At 34.3% G+C, this 24,310-nt stretch overlaps 1 long non-coding RNA gene across 1 annotated transcript in view; it reads right to left on the reverse strand.

The window, feature by feature from the left end:
• LOC145665798 (uncharacterized) overlaps window positions 1-24,310 on the reverse strand; it is a 951,267-nt gene that overhangs the window by 396,481 nt on the left and 530,476 nt on the right. Inside the window, exon 2 of the long non-coding RNA XR_014127655.1 lies at window positions 6,772-6,850. This is a non-coding gene — a long non-coding RNA (uncharacterized LOC145665798). The remainder of the gene's footprint in view (window positions 1-6,771; window positions 6,851-24,310) is intronic.

A 24,310-nucleotide genomic window follows, 5' to 3' on the forward strand; every position in this document is an offset into this window, starting at 1 on the left:
CTAATAATACCTTAGATGTTCGAACTGTGATACAAGTCTTCGAGATCAATTCACTTAAATAAATTCAATACGACTCATGCAGGAACTGGGAGGAATCTAGTTTAAAACCAGTTGCGAAGAGCATTGCCAGAACGAACTTAAAAATAATTTAGAGATGGAGTGGGAAGGATAACTGTGATTGTTCCTAGATGTAAAAGTAAATCGTTTTATCCGCACTTTGTTCTACTTCTCGCAAAAATTCTCAAAATATCATCTCTCTATGGCTTACAGTTCCCGAGATATGGCTCCTTTAATCTACCTAAATTTGAACTTGTTTGGTCAATATCTGGGGAACGGTGGCCAGTTGATCAGTGACCATCGGTTACAATTTGGTACCAAAATGTTCTTAGGTATTGATCAACACCAATATGATCACCAAGTGACTTACGGTTCTCGAGACATGGCTCCTTAAATCTCCCTAAATTGGAACTATTTTTGGCCAATACCATGGAAACGGTAAGTCATAGAGAGATGGTATTGGCGTTAATCAATACCTAAGAGAATGGTAAATATTTTGGTATCGGTATTAATTGGTGGCCACTGACCAAACCAGTGACCAGTTGGACAGTGGCCACTGGTTACTATTTGGTACCAAAATATCTACTATCCCCTTAGATATTGATCAAAACTAATATGATCTCTCTCTGACTTACAGTTCCCGAGATATGGCTCCTTAAATCTCTGGAAATCGGCCATTTTTTGGCCAATATCTCGGGAACGATAAGAGTAACGAGAAAAATTTAATCACTTTCTCAGATAGTTTTTGATGCTCGATCGAATGCAGGGTTCAAAATTTAAAAAAAAATCGCAAATAACACCCAGACATAGAGAATCCAGTAACGAACTTTTTAGTTCGTTGAAAACACTGGATTACAGGCACGAAATTTATATAAATAAAAATGAATGTAACGAGCTGAATTTAACTTTCCCTATACTGTTGCACCAAATTTGAAGGTTTTGGTACATGAGTGGACCTTGGCCCAACTTAGTTATTAGCGCATTTTTGGGAATGGGGAGCAATTGGAGAGGGTGGCGTGTAAATATGATCGAAAGAGAACCAATATCAAGACTTCAATCTAAAGTTTTCTTAGTCGCTATGATGAATAGTGACACACCGATGCTCTGTAAGTCCATAGTATCCTAAAGGGAGAAGGATTCTAATACTATCTAAACATATTCTCAGCGTGCGAATAACGAGCATTTTAACTATTTTGTTATACAGGAATATTTACTGTACATAATATAAAACACTTCATTCATTTTTATTGAAGTTTTGCTCGGAATAGGAATGATGTACCAGGGATTTTACTGGTATTTCATATTCTTTGGCATTATTAGATAGAAAGACACAAAATTTGTTATACATATTAGCCTATAATGTTTTAAAAACAGGGAAAACGAATCTGTTATTTGCTTGCACAATTTCAGTACAGATAAGCAAGAGAGTGGTCACAAAAATTTACCTCCACGATGACATGCGGTAGCATATTTAGTCCAATGTACGTTTCAACGAATATTATTAACACTTTGAGTTTGATTTAATCGCTTCCAAATAAATCTGATCTAGATTAAGAGAAGTCCCTTACTCTTAAGCTTAAGTTTCACAGGTAGGAATGTCAGTGTAATTTTAGTTTATTCATGTAATACATAGAATAGTTGTGTAATTACATATAGGAACTACTACCCATCGTGCTATACCTGTCTCCATAGTCTCCTCAACATGTCGCGGAGCATTCTAGTACCTGTCTTTCGAAAAGTTTTGTCCACACTTTCGCACATTTCTTCACCTGTCCTGTACCGACGATGAGAAACATGTGACTTCATTGAATTGTCTAGTGTTGTAAGATCTTATGTCATTGTTTGCCTGGTGTTCGGTTGTTCTCACCCACACGACACTAACTATATGTTCCTTAACTATGTAACTGCAATCACTAATATTAGCTATGCCTTCACAACTGAAACGCTCCACATGACCTTGAACATACATAGGAATACCTGACAGAGCTTGAAAGCAGGGGCATCAGACATGCTGTCTGTGATAGTCAAACCTAAGGGTAGATGACTTTTAGGATATTCTATGCATGAAACGGAAGACAAGACTACAGACTCTATTTATATATATACACTCACGTGCCACCAAATTAAGCACACCTGATTGGTTGAAGTTGTCATTGGGACCATTACTTCCTGTAAGAGAATCCCTGAATGTCAATTGGTATGTAGACATCCTGGGAAACCGTGTCCGTCCGTTCATGGCCAGCCATTGTTCATGTCAACAGGACGGGCATTTTCCAGAAAGATGACTGTCCATCCCACAGGTCCCGGACAACCGCAGGGTAATTGAGAAACATTCTACCGACGTCGAATTAATGCAGTGCCCCCCCTTGTAATTCAGACTTGAATCTAATGAAAATTTTGAGGATGTCGTGGAATGAATTGTACGAAACAGACCCCACTAGTGAACATGGATCAGCTGTGGGCTGTTGTGCAAGACACATGTCTTGAAATACCTTCAATTGAAGTTCAGAAGCTGGTGAAGTCATTAACTCTCCGTGTCGCTGCAGTTCTTAAAGTCTGACGGAAGCCAACACGGTATTAGGTACATCTGCCTAATTTAGTACAAGTCAGTAAAAATAAACAAACAACGTAGTGGGATTATTCGTACTGGAAAGACCAAACACAAAGAGATTTTATCGTATTACAGCGTACAGTATGTAATACTGAGAAAAATTTATTCTGCTGTTTCTGTTATTTAATTATTAATCTCATCACTTCTTGCATATAGTAACCAATATTATTATCTTGCTCGAGCTTGACTTCAACAACAAAATTAACAACTTGGTATTTATTTTGCAACTCAATATATATAATTACTCAACGAAAAGTTTTCTTCAATTGTCGTTATGATATTTCATTTTTTCTTACTTCAATGCTTTTGAGGAAATACCAATTCCAATTTCTAGAAGTTTTCCAGCAACACGGATTAAACCGAAGGCAAACATAATTTGCAATAGTCAATATTTACATTTGGTTCTTCAACTAAGTTTCGCCTTCTTTTTGAAGAAAAAATAATAAAAAAACGAAGAAACTAAAAACCACAGGTGAAGGGAAAGAAGACATCATTTCTTAATTGGATTTTTTTTAATGAACGAATGAAAGAAAAGAAGCTTTTCCTTAAAAGAAAAAAAGTAAACTGTGTTTCTTCTCATCCGATACTACACAAAGAAAGTCAGATGTAAAACTTTATCTAACACAAGCTAAATATAGAAAGGTATTTCAAGTGGAAAGATCTGGAACTGTTTAAGAAATGTAATTCAAACTGAAGAGTCTTTGGCAGTCTTCTTTAACATTCGAACCGCTAGAATTGCTCAACCAATGAATTTACAGGCTGTAGTACCATATGTAGCATAAATTTTGTCAGGGTCACTGGAAATTGCCATTAAGTTGTGAAGACTGCGTCTTATCCCCTTCCATCTCTGTTAATAGTAATATGAAGGCCCAGGAAGAATATTATAAGCGGAGATGTACAAGTATTTGAAGTAATTCAATCGTGCGTAATAACTAATTCAGTGTGGCCCCTTAAAGCAGTTCTTTCTATCAACCTTCCCAGAACGTAAGCAATTTGGTTGTTCAAGTTTAGAGGCCCCTTTTAACTCCGAAGCTATATGAAACAAGGACCTACAGTTTAAAGTATAATCCGAACAACCTAATGAGTTCAATGTTCCCTCACCGGGAATCGAATCGGGACCATGTTCACCAAAGGCACATGACCTAACCAACAGACCAATGGAAATGATTGAATGTAAGAAGGTAGCACAGAGTAAGTCCAGTAAATATATGTGATTTCTGTAACAATGATAAATTTGTACACAGAATTTAAGCTGATGTTTTATAAATCTTCAAAAAGTCACAAAAAACTTTTTTTTTTTCGAAAGCACTTTTGAAATTCTCTGATTAATATTTTATAATTGAGTGAAAACAATAATAATAGTAGTTGCTTACGCAACGGAGGTTTCAGGGTTTAAACTCCTCCCTGAGCAAGGCATTATTCAAAAATAAATATCCTATTAAGGTAATGTATACAAATACCTGAAATTATATAAACTTGGAAACATGAACTCCCCCTTAACTTATTCCTGCGTATGCCATAATAATAATATTATACAAGTTTATGTGTGCTATTTTCCTTAAAATTGTGTAAAAGTGAATTTATGCATTTTAGCAAAAATGGGAATATAACTTTTATTGACATTATAGCATTTACCAAAGAAAAGTGCAGCTAATGCTAACTTTGCTCATGTGTCAGAGAAATTGTAAAAATATATTTTTTCGCGAAAATTAAAGTAAATATAATTAGAAATTTAGCAGATGTGATAGTAAAGTGAGCCAAGAAGAATTAAATCACATTTAGCCATCGCCTTGAACGGTCAGCTTTGCTACATTTTTTTTTTAAAGACTCGCGATAATGCATCAAGGCTTAGGGGACAGTGACGATGATAGGGATTATAATGGTGGAATGATAAAAGTGGAAGGAGACGGGGAACAATTAGAAAACTCATGCACATGGTGCTTACCCATCACAAAACTCACTTGGTGGGAGCTGGAATTGAACCAAGGACTGCACGTGCCAAAGGTGATAACTCTACCGCCGAGTCATCGAGGTTCCTTTGCCTTATAATATGGTGCCTCGTCGTATATAAATTGTATGGCGTTCCTCAACAGGTCGCCCGTTTTAAGGAAGGGTAGCAATCCATCTTTCAACACCTTCATGAATTTCTCAGTGTTGATATCTAAAAAAAAACCGTCTTGGTTTACATATTTTTGAAAACGAGATTATTACAACCATCTTTGTGAGTTGCTCCCCACACCATGATATTTATGGCTCTGTATTTGTGGGACAGTTGTACTGTGGTCTGTTATAGGTTCAACACTCACTCTCAACTGCTACCCGAGAATTGACAAAAATCGGCATTCATCGGAGAAGGCAGTACGCTTCCAAAAGCGTTGTATAGTGTTGCACACGGATTTAAACTAAATTTGTCTCCGTGTCATTTTGGTTTGTTAGCAAATGCTTCGTTTTGGTAACTTGTCAAAACAGTTCCGCATTATGCAGAAAACACTTTTTCATTCTGATCTGTCAATCTCCGCTACAATGCCATTCTCAGATTTGGACGCGTATACCGCGCACTCCTGGCGTTCACATTTTCCAGAATCTATGTTGGTTTTTGTCAACTCGAATTAGAATCTACGCGTACCTTTCTCTCCAGTTTGAATAACATTATAATCCTGTTAACGGTTGCAAACGGAACATTACACAGCATTGGTGGAACGCTGACTTCTACTGCACTCCCAGTGCGTCCGCGTGCTATGATGTCATTTGTTCTGCTGCATTCTCACACCACTACGTCATACTTATTGGTCGTTACCTTTCATTTAGTCTTTCCATGAAACCGTGTTTCCCTGCGGATATATATTTATTAAGGAGCTTATCTTAACGAAAACTCTTTTATATAGTTAGTCTGTCTGTCCGTGTGTCCGACCGGAAGATACAAATCTCAACAACTATTTGATGGATCACCATCAATTTTGGTCAGAATGTAGAGCGTGAAAAATTAAGAATCGAGCTCCTTGATTGAGGTAATCCATCCAGTTGATCTCCAGATATGAACAATCATAAATCGTTTCCCCATGCATTCCTATGGGAGTAATTATGGACATCATTCTTGCTTCATAGACTATCCGCAGTGCTGTTGAGATTAGCAGGTTGGTATGATGCTCAGGATGCAAAATACTAATCTATCCGCTGAATACAACGCTAAAATGAAATGGTTTTCTATTCAACAAATTTAGAGACTTAAATATTCTCTGCGTACTTTCAAATATTCATGCAAAATTTCAAACTTTTTCAATTTTCAGTTGTGACCGCTGTGACAATCCAAACTCATTCATGTGGTATACTCTAACAGTGTTTCTTATTTAGGAGTGTCAGCGTAGTGTATGTACTGTCATGAAGTTAGTATACAAACATTAAACGTAGTCTTCATATGAATTTTAATGAAACTAATGTAAACTAATGTAAGAGCAAGAAAGAATTTGTTGACACCAGGAGAATCATAGGATATGATTGTGGAATTTTAAATGTGATAATCACAAGTTTATGGTCAATGAGCAATCAACTTGTCAAAATAATCGAATGTTGGGATATTGATATCTTTGATAATAGCAAAATTGATAACTTTCTATGGACGATGAATAATACCTTATGATCTGATTGGATCATATGCCTTTAAATAGAACAACTTATAAACCGGTTCCTTTTCTTAGATATAACTAATATGTGCACTGCATATAGGAGTAACTGCTGATAGCTTTGTATACACGCAGTGTCTAGCAACAGCGAAATCAAATTCGATTTGTAGTTGGTTGGTTAGATTCGACTTTAAGAGTCCTTTTCAGTCCGAGGTTATGAGATGTAGACATACAGTTTAAGGTGGAATCCTCTGTTCAAATTTGAATGCTCTCCCACTGGGAATCCGGGACCCTATGTACCAAAGGCGCGTGCAGTAGGCATTAGACCAGATCGAGGAAGGTCAATTCGATTTCTTGAACGTTCCGAGTAGCCAGTTCCACGGATCTGGTAAAAATATCTAGCAAATCTGTTTAAATTAATTCTCATTAATAAAGAAACGATTTGCTACTATAACTATAAATATGACTATCTAGACAACTTACCTAAATCGTTCCTTCTCATACGTCCGTATTTATAGTTTAAGTATAGCCTATAGTTGTTATCACGTCACAAGTAGCAATTCTGTCAAAAAATAGAAACAGAAATTAATTGCTAAGGAATTGTTAGTAATTCAGAAAATAAGTTATCTTTAAAATTTTGATCTCATGTATCTTATAACAACCTTCTGAAATAAATCTTTAAGTTTTGAAATGAAATTGAATTGGTGTAATCATTCATATCTTTGAATCTATTTTAATGTTCTTTTAAAAACAAAAAGAAAGAGAGAAAGAAAGAAAAATAAACCTGTTGCGAGTCATGAATTTTTATCTTCCTTCTACAAGAATAGTGATTTTTCTTTTTTCATTTCAACATTTGGAAACTGATGAATTTTCAATGACTTTGTAGAGAGTGCATTTGCATCTTTAATTGCTTCAGCAACTTTCTTTATTTTCTTGCAGACTGCAAATTCCCCCCTCCAAAAAGTAGAAAAAAAGAACAAGGCTAATATATTAGTTTCTATTGAATTGTTACTTTTTATATAAATAAGATGCTATACAATAAAAATGAATTGGTGTGCTGTTTTGCAGTTCAAAACAAAAGAAAAATAGCAGATCCTCTTGGAATATTAAGCAGTTGCCATTTTAAGATCTCTTTCCCAGTAATATGATAATTCGAGCTGTGGAATTACAGTTTAAGTGAGATCTAAACAACATGGGAATTGCACGTAGGCAGGTCCGTATTTGCACATGGACCACAGAGATACGGGCTCAGGGTGGCAATTTCCCAGGGGCGGCGGTTGGTACAGTCTCACAGGGTGAACTGAAATGATAAAAATTCCTCCTTGCTTGTATTTTGTATCCTAGAAAAACACTCTAATGATTTGTCTATGGTAGTTTTTATGTTGTTTTTGCGCGCACACTAGCTGAATACGAACAAATTCATTCGTTCAAATTCGTAGTGGGGATGAAAAATTTTCTTTGACCCAGGAATATTGGCCTGTAATACCCTTATTTATGTATGGGAGACAGGGACCAGGGTCCAAGGTGGCACATTAAGAAAAACTTGAGACTTATGTAGGATATGTAGAAAAAAGATATTTAAGGGAGATCCCTACTGGAAGCAAAGATGGTATTAGAGCGCCATCGAGTTTTCTCGTTACGTCGCTATGGCGTTAGGAGCTGGGGAATATTACTTATTGGCTGCCAGCGCAATCTTATGATTTGGTTCTGTATGCTTTGCACTCATTACTGGTGGCTTAATGTAAGCGTACGTGGCCGTATTCTTTAGGCGTGAATAAATAAAGGGGAGAGGGCGCAAATATTTCCTGGGCCCAGGACCTAAATACTAAACTCGGGGGACTAATTGCTACCTGCAGCTCAAAATGATGCTCCTAAACATCCTTATAGCTGAATGATAGTCAGTTTTGTTCTGGAGACTTGAATAAAGTTTCCATGGGAGTATACAATGATTCGGTATCTATTAAATATAATGTAACTTCTTCATTATTTTAAATTGCAGAAAGGGTTGTTATAATTCCAAATAACAGTTGTGGCCTCGCGTAGTGTTGTCGCTAATGCTCTCGCCTTCGGTGCGAGCGATCCCGGGTTCGATTCCCGGTGGAAGCACTCGGTCGAAAAAGTGTAAAACACTTTTCCAGGTCAGTTAAACCAGGGTGGGGTTTCCTCATTCACACCAGTCAAATGCCAGGGTGGTACCTAACTTATAGGTCCCAGGCCGCTTCCTTTCTTCTTTCTCTTTCTCCGGATAGTTTGCTTGCCAAGGGACGCCATCCTTCAAATGTGAAGTGGCTATGGATGCCGAAAGCCCAGAAATCTAATTCCTAAATTCCAAATAAACAATCAGGTTAATATTTTTTTTTCTCAAAAGCAAACTTTTAATTCTAGTTCAAATGTGTATGAATATAGTCTTATTAAATAGTCTTATTAAAACTTCAAAAATAACTTAGACATCTACTACCTAATAAAAATATTCATGAAATAGCCTATCAAAGTACAATTGTGTATTTGAAATTTGAGATGTACACTCGATTTAAACTTATACACAGCTAAAAATTAATTCATTATACAGTAATACCTATCCACACCATAGTATAAACTTTTCTGTCCTCACTGTACTGAATGATGGTGCCGTGTCGTAAGGCACACAGGAACCATCTTCTTCAAAATATCCGTCAACCAATTTTGTAAAGCTTTCCAGTTTTACAAATGAGTCAAAATAAGTAGGTGTGGACAGTTTCTGGCTCTTTAAAATCATCATCTAAAGCCAAGCTACTAAGCCTAGCACTTTTTATAAAAAAGCAAATAATAAACAAGTGTAAATATTCTTTGGCTCTCTAAGAACTTTATCTGAAGCCAAAACACTAAGCTTTGTACTTTTATGCATGAGTAGAATTAAACAAGGGTGAATATAGTTGAAGAAAAAATACTACGTTTTGCAGATTTATACATGAATAAAAGGGATCTTTCGCTCTTTGAGATCTTTATATTCGTATGAAGCCAAAATATACAAAGTTTTGACTTTTATACATGAGTGAAGATAAACAATATATATAAAAATTAATAACACTTGATCCCTCGATCAAATTTTCAACATAGATGAGTTTCGGGCCTGGGATGTTTTTTTTTTTTTTTTTTTTTTTTTTTTTTTTTTTTTTGTCATTTCGCTTTGACAGCACAACTTGTGGGAGGGGAGATATATATATAAAAATGATCGAAATGATCGATATGTGTCGATTCCATACCTTTTGATGTCGCTGAGATGAACAGTGATAATTCCGATGCTGTTTAAATCCATATTCAGATCCATGACTTTGGGGGTTGGAAAAAGGGAAATATATACTGTATGTATACAAATCATCGAAAATGACCGATATCAAACATCACTCAGTAATAGTTAAAAGTGGCTGACTAACGGAACATATTACTAGTTTTGCTTATTTTAATTCGAAGCTTGTAATTGACGCTAGCATATATAGACTTTATTTTATTTTATTTTATTTATTTTCTTGCATGTTACAATCAACTGTAAAAGAATAGGAATCATCACTTTCCGACAAGTATTTCAGACTACTCATTTTGAAACTTGACGCCATGTTACTGTTCAGGATGTTAATATTTCTATATCGAGTACGAGGTTGGACTAGATTTTTATAAACATCAACATGTCATACTTTACACATGCCTAAATCCAACAATGAAGTATGATGTAATTAATATTGAGTGAGTTAAGAAATAAATTTCCTTTATTTGTTTCCTTACTTTTCGTAAAGCGTGAACTGTTTTCCTTTATAAGAGTTAACATAATAGAGAGTTAACAAAATTAAGAGTAAAGACAATAATTAAGAGTTTCAATTAAGAGTTAACACAATAAAACACAAGTAAAATATAAAACAAACATTGAGTATGTATTTTCTACTCTCAATCTGAGATACATGCCTTCATTTCTCAATACTATTTGCTGCTTCTGAAGCTTTTTTATAGGAAACAAAAAAAGCTTCTGGCGAGTTCTGGCGAGAAAGCAAAATAAAAGTAATTTTTTCCTAATTCGAAAACATATACTACATACGAGCTGAATAATCTACATATCCAATGTTACACTATACTTTTCAAGGATGTTATAAAATAGAGGATCTGCCTATACAACAAAATCATGAAACCATACGTCACAGTTTCGCCACTCCCACTCTGCTCGCTCCGCCCAGTAAAATCGCAATGTTTTGAGCCAACATTCGTGGCGAAAACGAGAGTAGCCAATCAGACTCGGTTCTTGTGTCGATACTCGGTTTTTTTTAGGCTTCATTGAGGTAACAGAATGAAGATACATATAGGCAGGCCCTCTACTTTATAACATACTTGAAACTTCATTTTTTTTTTGTTCGTTATAAAACTGTAAATTTATTTTTACCATAAATTTACAAATCAAAGTCCTATCCAAAAGAATATAATAGAGAACACATTATAAAAGGTATTAGTTGTGATATACATACTTCATGTAAATACATATTCCTAACAGGTAATAAAATTCTGATAGTTTAACCCATATGCAATTAACTGGGATTGTTTAACTTCAAAATTATGTGTATTAATCATCATTAAAATCAATGCCGCTACATTCTAAATGCATCTATCTGACAGCTGCTGGCTGAACAACGTGTAGTAGGCCATTGTGCTATTATAAATCTCAAAATATAAGTATACCATTTATCATTACAAGAAGTTTTTCAGTTGCTTCACCACGTTGGGTAAAAACTGGGAGGTTTATGCCTTACCAGGAATGAAACGTCTTCAGCACACTATGTTAGACTTTCATATATTAATAGCATTATACACATTTAATCTCCTGATTTACAAACACTTCTACCAAAGAAATTTTGTAATAAGATACGAAACCTTTTCGGAAAGTAGACACTTTTATCACATCACAGAAAATTAGTTTTGTGTCTAATTCGTTTTATATAACAATTAATTTTTATCTTGGACATTTGAAAATACAACTCTGGATATGATTCGAATAGCATTTTTTCTTTATTTTCCTAGCTATTATAACAAACTCGCATCGAATTTGATAACAGTGGTTAATTTCTACAATGGAAATCGTAAGTAGAAATGGTACCTTTCAATAGAAACATTACGCAATTCGCTTCAACACTCTTTTTCAAAATGTACTACTATTTCTCTGCCTTACATCTGCTTGAAGCACTGCCATTTAATTATATGCACACAATTAAAAGAAAATAATTTGTACATGATGGTACATGATGTAACAATACGCCATCCCGATATGACATGTTGGCCCGATTACCAGTATCCATTTGCACTCTGCTACAAGTGAAATCCTTTATGTCGTTTTCTAAGTTAATCCCTATACCAATATTACCTCCAAGTAAACGTAGTAATATTATTATTGTTACTGATTTGATTGTTGCATCATTTATGATTTTCCAAATCACACACTATCACTTTCTCAGTTTTAAAGAATGAGAAAACTTCATAAATAGGAACTGGAAAATTTTCCTTGAGCTCACAATTCAGAATACGCTTGAAAATAATGAAACATTCTTTCTAAAATAAGAGGAAAACTACTTCTTTTTTATGCAATTTCTGAACAAAGAATGTTTCAGATGGATTTTAAATTAAACTAACAGCAGTTAACCCATAATGTAAACAAAAAAGGCATAGAAGTTCGAAACACTAATTAACGAACTGTATGTTTAAAATGCATTAGCGAATACATCAGTACTAAAGCCTATATTTAGCAATTTGCGATTCTTTTGTACCGCATGCAATCTGCAACTCTCAATATCGTGAGTGAAAACGTTTCAGTGAAATGTAGCAAATAAGCATAATTTCAGAGAGGGACAGAGACAAGAAAAAAACAGGAAATGAAAAAGCCTTCTATCATGTGCTAATTTCTGCTGAAAATTTGAACTAGAATTGTTAACGAGATGTGTTCTGAGAGAAGATGTCTATATATAGAGAGATAGAGTTTCATCTATAATGCAAATGCAGCATGTCATCATTTTAGCAAAACATAGTATTTTGCACTTCTGTGTTTCATTATCATCAAAGTCGGTAAATAACATTTGGGAAATGCAAATAAATCTACAGTGGGCTGTTGAATGTAGGTAGAGATTACTAGCATATGTGATATTACATAGAATCTGTTAAATGAGACAATACTCGGAGAACGAACAGCAAAAATGTTTAATGTTCGATTATTTTCACTGCATAATTCGAAATTACCAAACAAACCAACTATAGTTTTTGTTCAGCCGTTTATTTGAACTTGCTAAATTCTAGGCAAAATTGGACTGCTTACAAATATGTAGGTAAAAGTTAATTTCTTAAATCTGCATACAAAGAACACTTGCAAAGCCATGGATACAGTGAAAGTCTCTTAACGAACACTTCTCAATAAGGGATACTTCCATAATACAGATATTTTTGTCCTGGCAAAAATATATAGAACAGCCATCTCTTTTATGGAGACTCTCGAGTACGGGCACGAACAGTCTTATTTATCCCCAACGTTTCAGTATCAGATTCATAACAGACAGGAATCACTCATTCCCAAATCATACTTATTTAGCACACAAAATAAAGCATGATTAAAGAAGTTCGCCTTTATCCACTTGACAATGAAACCCCTCCAATCGGCCTAGATATATATTGTAGTACACGTCTATATAATTGCATTCACCGTGAAACCGTCGTTTCGACTTGGAGGTGTGCGCCCTCATCTTTCCAGTGATTCAAACATTGTCTTCAGTATTCCGTTACAAGCTTATACAGTATTTACATTTGTGATTTTCTTTTTACTTTATACAATTACCAAATGAGCTGGGAGTGGTCTAAATTTGTGTAACCTCCCTATAAAGGACTCCTCTAGCATACTTGGACAGCTACGTCCTATCCAAGGATGTTGTAATATATAATATAGAGGATTTACCTTTGCCTATCTTTGTCTACACAACTCGTTAAAGCCGAAAAGCAAGCAAGCATCGCTAAACCTGATTAGCTTCTCTTTTTTCTGCTATTAATGTTCGCTTGAAACATTAGGTTCTCCGAATGTGAACATTTAGTAATTATCTTTATTTTTATTTAAATCTTTGCTTTAACGTTCAAATGGCTACATATATAGATTACGGCTGATGTTAATTACTTTCAATGGGTTCGCGCTTACTCCGGCAAGGGTTCACATCCCTGAAAGAGGATCGCACTCACTAGCCTCTTAGGAGCTCGTTACTATCTAATACCATTTTTTTCTATGGCGATAAATGTTGAAATAGGAACTGATTAAATCGAACCACTTACAGTTTGACTAGAAGGTTAACGGAGCAGATGGAACCTATTTCTGGAACGTTGAATCAATCGCATAAAACTGCATTTCGATAACTCTTACCGGTTTTTGTTCTACGAAAATCAATATTGAAACCGGAAGTAGTAGTAAGTTTCAACTACTTCTGGTTTTGGTACAGTGTTGCGGGTTGTGTCGACATGCTCTCTTGAGATTGAATCGATTCCAGAAACAGCTCGCATTTTATTCAATGACGATACATTTTGAAACCTGAAATGACTAATTTCAAGTTCTTGTTTGAGGAGAAGGTTAATAAAGAACATGTAATCTATTCTTGGGGCAACGAATCGATTGCAGAAAGCTGCATCTCGATGTCTTTCACCGTTTTTGTTTCACGGAAAGTAGTATTAAAACCAGAAGTACTATCGAAATTGAACCAGTTTCGGTTTCAGTATAATCATGTTACGTTGCCCTGACCCTAACAGCAAAAGATGTGCTAGGCATGCGCCATTTAGGTGTTCTAAATTCATCTCCCACATTTGATGTATTTGTTGTTTCTTTTTCTAAGCAATTGTGTACTAGAAGGAATAAACGCATCGACTTTATTAGATGACAACTGTCGCCGATCATTTGAAAGTGAATATGAAAGAACCATGAAATAAAGTAAATAGACACTCGACATTTTGTTATAAAATTACATGGCGAGAAGATTTTATCTGATCCCAAACGGTTATCGTCGAATATACGCGGTTAAAGGAGCACTCTGATTAGCCGGAAGTCGGAAAAGCACGCTGCTAGTAATTCAAAGGTTGGTGGTTCTCGCCCACCCTGAGGTACATTTTTTTTTTTTACTTTTTTAAAATGTTCTTTAGACTCGCCTTAATGTAAACACATTACGCATATAGGTTATTTAACATATTTTGGGGAAGTAATTTTGTGGTTCATTGACGCTTACGGCATGAGGAACATACTAGGCACGTTCCGTAAGCACATGTGAGACATATGCCTAGGGGCGGACATAAACTGTGACTATCACTTGCCATCCATGTGATTGCTCTCTCAGAAGCACATAAGGCACAGATTGGACACATTCCCATGTACCTGAGGGAACATGATAGGCATGTACCTGTTATGTAATTGTGCTGTTATGGGAGACACCGAATCGTTCGCAGAAAACTGAATCTCGCTATCTGTTACCGTTTTTGTTCTATGGTGATAAACGTTGAAACCGAAAATGACTACTTTGAATCACTTCTAGTTTGAATAGAGAGTTAACACAGGAGATGGAACCTATTCTTGGGAAAAAAAGGACAAAACTGCACCTCGATATTTCTTACTTTTTTTCTGATATCTGTCGACAGACGGACGAACAAACCCGCTCAATAAAACTTATGACACTTATGCATAGCATACTTCGGAAGTTTAATTAACTGAGAGTTTCCTACTTTCTTCCACTCTGGCTGCATGATCTGCCCACATGAGCCTTCTAGATTTAATGACCCTAACAATGTTTGGTAAACCGTATACATTATGTAGTTCCTCGTTATCAAGTTTTCGAAATCCTCCATTCCCGCTCCTCTTGGGTCTGAGTTCTTCCCTCAGAGTAAGGGACCATGTTTGGCAACCATACAAAACAACGGGCATGATTATCGTTTTATATATATATATATATATATATATATATATATATATATATATTAAACTTCAAATTTCTCGACAGAATTCGCGACGACAAGACAATGAGAACTGAATAATAATACGAATTCCCTGCTTTTAATCGACATTTAATTTCTCCGTGAATATGGTTTTCGTCTGTTAGTATTGATCTACTGTATGTGATAAAATACACTGTTTAACTATCTGATTGTATATATTGTTGTGTTTTTTAACGGTAACACATGTATTCTTTACTACTTGACGAGTGCCGGAATGACAAAACTCGTACTCGATTACGTGATTATAACATTTTATAGATTGCATTGTATTGCAATATCTTGACCTATGATGATACTTAATAAGAGAAACATATATGTACTATAGTACACTATAGTATCACAGTTATACTCACAAGTGAACTAGGCAAATTAGTAAATGAAAAAAATAATTTATACCATATATCATTTAGTAAAATAATAGCTGAATCAACTTAAAATCTTTATGTAATGAACCTAACGCATTGTACGGTTAACGAACTTTGCTCGTTGTATTAACTGCTAAAAAGCCAAAAAGGTAAAATGTCGAATGATTCACTCGCTGCTCACAAAAGCATCTGAATTTGACCATGAAATTAACTTTTCCAAATTTCTGCACAAAGTACGAGGCGACTCATTTCAGAGAGTTTCCATTAGTTTTATGTTTTAATCATAAATTTATGGACGTCATTATGGCTGTGATGTTTTAAGAGCTACGTAATCACTCATGCATCAGAAAATACGAATATAATAATGTAACGGCTGCTGTTACAAATGAACTTCTTTTGTTTATATATGAAAAAAGGGAATGAGAAACACGAAATAATTAATTTCATCTCATAGATGATATGCACAAATGAGAGTTTTGTCTCTCAGTAATGTGCATTGTTAACAATTAGAATATTAAACCATACAAAAAATAATACTTACATGATTAAATTAACTGTTTGCTACGAAGTATCTGGTAAATTGCTGCATTCTTTTGTACAATTGCAGCAGTAGTGTTTACGTTGAGTAGTACTGAGGATGACTGATGTAGGAAGTAGTATGTATTACTTTACAGGATTGCCAGAATAGTAGAGCAGTAGAAGTTAGACATATATATTCATTTCAAGTTTATTAATTGTAGATATTGCCTCTAATAGTTTAAACATTATCTTAGGAGTATGTTTAGTACAAGGGGTCCAGAAGCACGTAAAAAACGCAAAATTTACAGGAGAAATGAGTGATGCAAGTACTTAGACGTAACATAAGGTAACCAAATCTAACCTAACATAACATAAACTAACGTAAGCTAACCTGAACTAACTTAAACTAACGTAATATTAGTAGAAATAAGCGAAATTCTATCATTTTTTGGAAAATTATGCGGGATTCCTACACTAATATAACATAAACTAAACTAACCTAAAGTAACCTAAACTAGCCTAATCTAACTTAAACTAACCAACCCTACCGCAAACTAACCGAATGTGAACAGAAATTACCAAAATTGTAACATTTTTTTAGAGAAAAGAGCTGGACCCCTTCTGCTAAACATAGGCCTTATCTTATCCTCTTAATCAGTGATTCTCAACCTAATTCCTATCACGACCCTCATTTTATCACATTTCCCTGTCAGCGACTCACTTGTAATTTATGGTTTGTACTAAGCTTGTGTGAGATTTTTAATATACCTATTGCGATGATCTCACGTTATCCATCTATTTCCATAATAGTAGTCCATTTTCTTCTATATAGTGGATACAAAAACTTCCCTAAAAGTGAATGAATTAAAACCCAAATTTCTCAGTTCATTCATATCACAAATATTGAATACGATCCGTCATACTGTTTCAAAATGTAGGCCGTTTGAAAAATTTTAAAACTTCATAACTCCCTTAATTTTGGATCATATGATAAAAAAATTAAGTGATTTCTAATTTTGGATAAAGAACTTGAACATTCGTTAAAAAAAATTGAGTATTCTAAATGTCTTGATAATATGTGTCACGAAGATTGAACCTCACATTGCCGCAATAGTGAAATCACACCATGCTCAGGTATCTCATTAGCTTTCAATTTTAATTGTATTTCAATATACAGGTTTTGTTGCATTTGTATTTTTCTGGTATTTTAATATGTAGTTCTCATTAGTTTCATATCGTACCTCTTTCATTTAAATTGATTTTTAAACAACTCTGCACCTGTTTAAAATGTCTAGTAGACCTACTTTTTTTTCATAACAGTATGTATAAAAATATCTCTATCAGAACAAAATTCAAAATAATATTTTAGAATATTTTCCGGCATTAGATTCTAATTATATTTATCTCTTCCTCTTATCTTCGTGACCTCCAGGTTAAGAAACCCTACTCTAGATATATTACAATGCTCTATAGTTCGACACATTTCATATATACATACTAATAACTCAAATCTTAAATATCAACATAAAATATGCTAAAGTTGAATTCTACTATATCTTTATTCTCAATCTGTGCCTTTCTATATCACAATCCTCTATATCAATCGTACTCTACAATTACACTAATCTTGGTATATACATCAATCTATATCTTCATAATCTATTTATCTTTATAATTTATATCTTCATAATCTATATCCTCAATAACTATATCTTTATAATCTCTGTCATTATATTCAAACTTCCATTATGATCTAACTTTATTTCCACATGCTATATCCCTTAACTACATAACGGTCTATATCATATTTGTAAATACTTTGTGCGCTGCTCTCATATCATACACTTCTCCCCCTTTAACTTTATTTGCGCATGCTACATTACTTAACCGCATGTATATCATATTTGTAAACACTCGGTGCCTAGATCTCATTATAGTACATCGACACCTATAGATAAGTACTATTTCTAGTTTTGAACTTAGGATCGTTTTCAATTTATTTTAATTTTTAGTTTCTTCTCGTGACACTTTTTTCTTTCTACAATAAAGGTTCTATTTTTCTCAAATATTTACTGTAACTTAATAATAGGTTTGTTCTGCGTAGAAAGGACATTTATTTTAAATATATATTCTACTAAAGTTGTATAGATTCGAACATCATTACAAAAAAAATGTTTTCTCTTAATGTAACCCGACTTCCATCATCACCACACATACACTCAATATATTAATACAAGCGGTTTACAACCCCACTCCTCCGGAATTTTAGGAGAATGAACGCATTTTATTTCCGACTTTTGTGCTTGAATTTTCATTGTTTTTGTCTTGTAGCTTGTTTTCATTGTTTTAGGGAAGGTCTGAAGGATTAACACCCGTTAGTTCTTCTTTCGTCTATGTATTTATCACTCATTATGAGTGATATTGTAAAAGTTAAGGTATTTAGTTTTTCAGAAGTCAGTTCATCATTAACTATATCATATATTTTTTGCTGTTCCCTATAGGTATGAACGGTAGGATTGTTAATGTGTTTTCAAAAGAAGACTTTATGTTCCGGTGTTCCATTTTCCCCGCAGTCATATAAAGGTGTTCTCCTCAAACCAGGGCGGAGTAGATTTTGTTCTATGGACTATGTTCCAATATGTAGTATATTAAACCTCCGTATGGATTGAAGTACTTTAGTTGTAATCTTTCCTTGCTGTTTGGTATTAAATCTAATGTCCTTCTTCCCCTGACTTCTCTCTCTCTCCTATTTTGCTGCCAATTTGTTACTGAACCATCTTTAACATTGTTCGTATTTAGGATATCACCAACTGCATGGATCTGATTACCTTTTTCCATCCAATATTTTGCCATTTCTCCTGTATATATAAACAAGCTGGGGTGATTTATGTTGGTATCACAGAGAGTACACCTATTGATATTTTTCTATACGCTCCCGTTAATATAGAATTATGGTACGCTAGGCTGCATGCATCATTTTCTGCTGTTCTTCGTCTTCTCTTTTTATAGTTCATCCGCTGTGCCAAAACAATGGCACAAATATACTATTGAGTTAATAATTGCATTATTGTGTGTTATTATTGCTTTTCTGGGAATATGGAATATATTTTGAGCAGTTTTATTTTACAGCTACCATTTTGTAATAAGCATTAAAACTCTTCTATTCATCTATAATAATTTCAAGACATTTAATTTTTTTTAGCTCTTACTATCGTACTTCATAGTTGGGTTTCTCTGTTATTTTTCATTTAGTAACAGATATTTCGTTTCATTTACAAATAATTGAAATTTGTTTTTCCAAGACAATCTTTTAGGGTTCAGATTACTTCATTTAATTTTAGTTCTAAATGTTGTCTACTATTTGCTCGATTATTATTGTAACATCATTCGCATAGGCAAACATGTCAGTGGTATTTTCCATAATATTTATCAATTCCGGTCTGGGATCAATAGTAATGTCCTAAAAGATGAAGCCGCATGTAGATTCTGTGAAAATTTTTTGCTATCTCTATGAAAATCTCTACGTAGAGATGGTATTGTTGCAGCCCTATCATTACAGAAGTTTCTTATGATTTTCAATAGAGATCTTGGAAAATATAATTTTATCATATTGTCAATTAGCGTTGACCGCTACATATTATCAACGCCCCCCACTATGTCAATGATTATTATTAATAAGATATATTTATGTTGTTCTTTACAATTATCGATTAAGTTGAGGAATTTATCTATTTCATCTTTCGTTGATATTTTTTCTAAATCCCAGTTGAGTAGTATCCTGTTCCATCTCGGGTGTAATTTATTCTGTTTACTATAATATATATATATATATATATATATATATATATATATATATATATATATATATATATATATATTCGTAAATCTTTCCTACTACAGAGTGTCCAATATACAATACAACCCGGAGTTTTGGGTAGTAGAACTTTTGAACATAAAGCGATACACAAATAACAGTTATACCAAAATGAAGCTTTGTTCATGCATATATTTTAAAACTAGGCAGCAACGATTGAAGTACATTAAAAACCACACCGTGTTGCCAGATGTAACCAAAGGCGTAATTTCATTTTTTTTATTTTTTTTATTTTATTTTATTTTTTTTATTTATTTTTTATTTATTTATTTATTTATTTTTTTGCAAAACACATAAATTGACTCATAACTCTTACGTATGGATGTTCTGTTGTTAATTTTCAGTTTGTTTAGTTGGAGTATCTTAGAAACTATGGAGCAGAAAAAAGAATTTTTCATTTTCACCGATAATTAATGGAATGAAGCCTCTGTAAGGGGGAATTAGGGAAATCGTAGTTTTAATAAATTAACACTCTTAATTGGCAACACTGCTGATCTTTCAGTGCATCAAAAGGTGTGACAAGGATCTGTCTACATTACGCAATTTCTGAAAACAACGTAAAAGAAACTTTGAAATTATCATGATAAAACTTTTACTTACATGCACCCGGAAATATTGCTATTATCACGAAATGAGTATCAGCTCTACAGCAGATGCTGGAAATTCCCCCTGTTTTGATTCAAATACAGGCTCACACTTTCACTATGTTGGCAGCAACTTTACGAAGAGTAGAAATGTTAATTTTCTCAATGTCACTGCGAAACTTCGTTTCCAGGTCTTGTATAGGCCTAGTTCGAGGATTGTTCTTGTGTAGCTCTTGCTTTAAGTAGCACCATAAAAATTAATAGCAATGTTGCCAAGTGCATGTAAGTAAAAGTTTAATCATGATAATTTCAAAGTTTCTTTTTTATTGTTTTCAGGAATTGCATAATGTAGACCGATTCTTAACACTGGCGCAAGTCCCGGGGGGATGATGGGGACATGTCCCCCTCAATCTTAGAACTGGGGGACTGTCCCCCCAATAATCCGACTTGAAATATGTTTTGGGGGAGAAATGTGATTATTTATATCCGACTGTACTTCATCTACTTCTCCTGATATATTATATACAACAGGTCTACCTCAGAGATCAGATTCGTCTACCGTAATATGAGTATCATCACCCCTCTTCCCAGAATAAGGCTCAAATCTGCCCGCTTCCCAATGTTGAAGACAACTTTGCTCTCCTGATCCTCCACAGCATTGCATTTTTAACTTCATAAATGTTTTGAATATCACTTAAAAATATATGTATATGGGAACGGTCGTACCCGTGCTCCCCAATTGAAGATGGATTTGCGCCGCTGATTCTTAACACATCTTTTGATGCACTGAAACATCAGTAGTATTGCCAATTCAGAGTGTTAATTTATAAAAAGTGTGATTTCCCTAATTTCCCCTTACAGAGGTTTCATCCGATTAGTTATCGGTGGAAATGAAAAATTCTTTTATTGTGCTCCATAGTTTACAAGCTACTCCAACTACACAGACTGAAAATTAACTGCAAAACATCCATACGTGAGTTATGAGTCAATTTACGTGTTTTGTAAAAAAAAAAAAAAAAAAAAGAAAAAAAGAAAAAGAAAAAGAAAAAAAGAAAAAAGAAAAGAAAAAAGAAAAATACACCTTCGGTTACATCTGGCAACACTGTGTGGTTTCTAATATACTTTAATCGTTGCTTCCTAGTTTAAAAACGTATGCATGAACAAAGCTTCATTTTGGTATAACCATTATTTGTGTATCATTTCAGGTTCAAAAGTTCTATTATCCCAAACTCCGGGTTGCATTGTATATTGGACACCCTGTATCTTTAAGAGATATACTAGTCTGTGAAATTTCTTGAAATGATTTAAAATTCTTTAAAAATTAATAACAGAAATATAATGTAATCTCTTATGCATCGATATGACTGTCTCTATCATTGTATCTCTGTCTGGACTGAATCAGACTTTGATTAGAAGGTGCAGCGCCGAAAACGAGCTCACATGTACATATACCAACAAACTAACACACAAAACCCGAAATTCCTATTCAGTCTCTCGCTGCGAAAAGCATGTAAGCAAAAAGAAGCATAATTCCCTTGTCCTCGACACGTAGAGTAAATTCATCTTCCTTGTAACCCTGCTACATTAGGGCTGAATACCTTTTTCTTCTCTTTAAGCACACTCTTTACAGAGATTCGCTGAAAATCAGGCTGTCAGGCGCCTAAGCACACGAGCTTTCATTTCTTCAATTTTTTGTAAAGAAAAAAATAAAGAAAAGAGGGTGCAAGAAAAATAAGGAAGAAAGAAGAACTGTGAAACCGTTCTCGTTAGTCACTGAAGCGAATATGCGCAAAGACGGTTGTGACCTTTGGAACGAAAAATAAGGTTAAAATAGGAAAAATACAAACACACTTGACAAGACAAACAGCGATTTGTTTGGAGTGTTCGGTAGAGAACTTTTCTAACAAAAATATATAAAGTTTCTGTGTAGTTTGAAAGGTTAAAGCTGGAAAGGTACCAATAGTAACTCCGCATTTACTTGCTTTAGATAAATAATAATAATAATAATAATAATAATAATAATAATAATAATAATAATAATAATAATAATAATAATAATAATAATAATAATTTCCGACTGTACCGTAGTCAAATATAGTAGTGAAAAATGACCTAATTATTGCACAGAATCTTCGGAAATGAGTTACCAGTGTTATGAAACAAAGTTACTCAAATTGAAAGGTATTACACTTCTCTGTAGAAACACAGACAAACTTACATTTGATGACGAATTACTCACTTGTGCTTACGCCGTTTGGTCATGCATAAAACTTTACTATCAAGAAGTTATCATTGGTCATGGTGCATGATCTACTTTTTGATTTACAGTGGCCAACGTCGACGATATGGAAGAGCAGGAGTTTTATGAATTGGTCCAGACTAAAAAGTTCCGTATGATTGTAAATGAGAAAATAAAGACTTACTGAAATTTCCCATGCCATCTCTCTCCATTCCGGTTCGATCCTACTATCTCATATGTTCGAGCGTATGTTTCATGGGATTTGGTCATATACAACATATTAGCCTTTTACTTACATTATTTCTATAGGCTATTTCATTTATGTTCATGCAAACATTCACGTATATTCTTAACTTTTTCAGTCAGTCACTATAAAATACTACAAAAATCATGGCAAATGGAAGGTTAATTCATATCTACATGTTACATATAAAAAATTGATTGAACACGCATATCTCCATCAGAATATAGTACGTGAAAATGATACAACGAACCGTTCGTTTCATACATGTTTTACCTCGAATTACATTACAAACAATTACAATTATGTGTAAAGCACAGAAGGCATCTAGAGTCCTTTGAAGTAATTTCCCAAGGAATTCAATAAGTGGCAAGATCATGAAGCCTCAGAAAAAGCGTGTGTGCAGAATTTTCTCGCTCGATGAGGATGGGAAGTATTCGAGCATGCACCATTTACACCAGATTCACTACCTTGTGATTTCGATCTCATAGCAAAACTGGAGAAGCCATTGCGTGAAACACATTTTTGAGCACGTGAAAACATTTCTAGAGCAGTGAGCCGTGAAATCAGAAGATTCCCTGATACTAAGGCCATGGGTAATTCAACGCCTTTCATATCACTGGAATGTGTAGTGGATTTCTTGGGCAACTACTTCAAAAGAACTAGATGCTAATAGTATTTGTTTCTAGCAGGGGCGTCATTTACGGGGATTAGGGAGGGGCAATTGCTCCCTTTGAGCTTGAGATTTATATAGATTTTATCAATAGAATAATAGTAAATCAATGAAAAACGTGAATTTTACTTCTATTAAGGGGTCTTGCCCCGTCCCCCAAGTAAAATCTGAAATGACGCACCTGTTTTCTAGCTTCATTCCCAATGTCGTAAAAAAAAAAGTTCCCATGACCCCTGCAGTAATCCTCGTATAATGTAGACTATAGTGTGTCAATTTTTCTTTTTGGAAAAATCAATTTTAAAAACCTGTGTGAATCCATTTTAATTTCCAGGAAAAGTATGTGCCAATAGGTTAAAGAAAACAGAGATTAGAACGGCCAATTCAATCATGCTTCAATGTATCTGTGTTTCGGTAAGTGGTTGCATAGTTTTCTGGGATGCGATGTTACAACATGAGGTGTATGTTTATTTATAACGCGTTTTGTTGTGGGTATTGAACTGATGTGGGGGCTAAAT

Source organism: Thermobia domestica, chromosome 12 (genome assembly GCF_964235325.1).
Source record: "Thermobia domestica chromosome 12, izTheDome1.hap1.1, whole genome shotgun sequence".
Taxonomy (NCBI): domain Eukaryota; kingdom Metazoa; phylum Arthropoda; class Insecta; order Zygentoma; family Lepismatidae; genus Thermobia; species Thermobia domestica.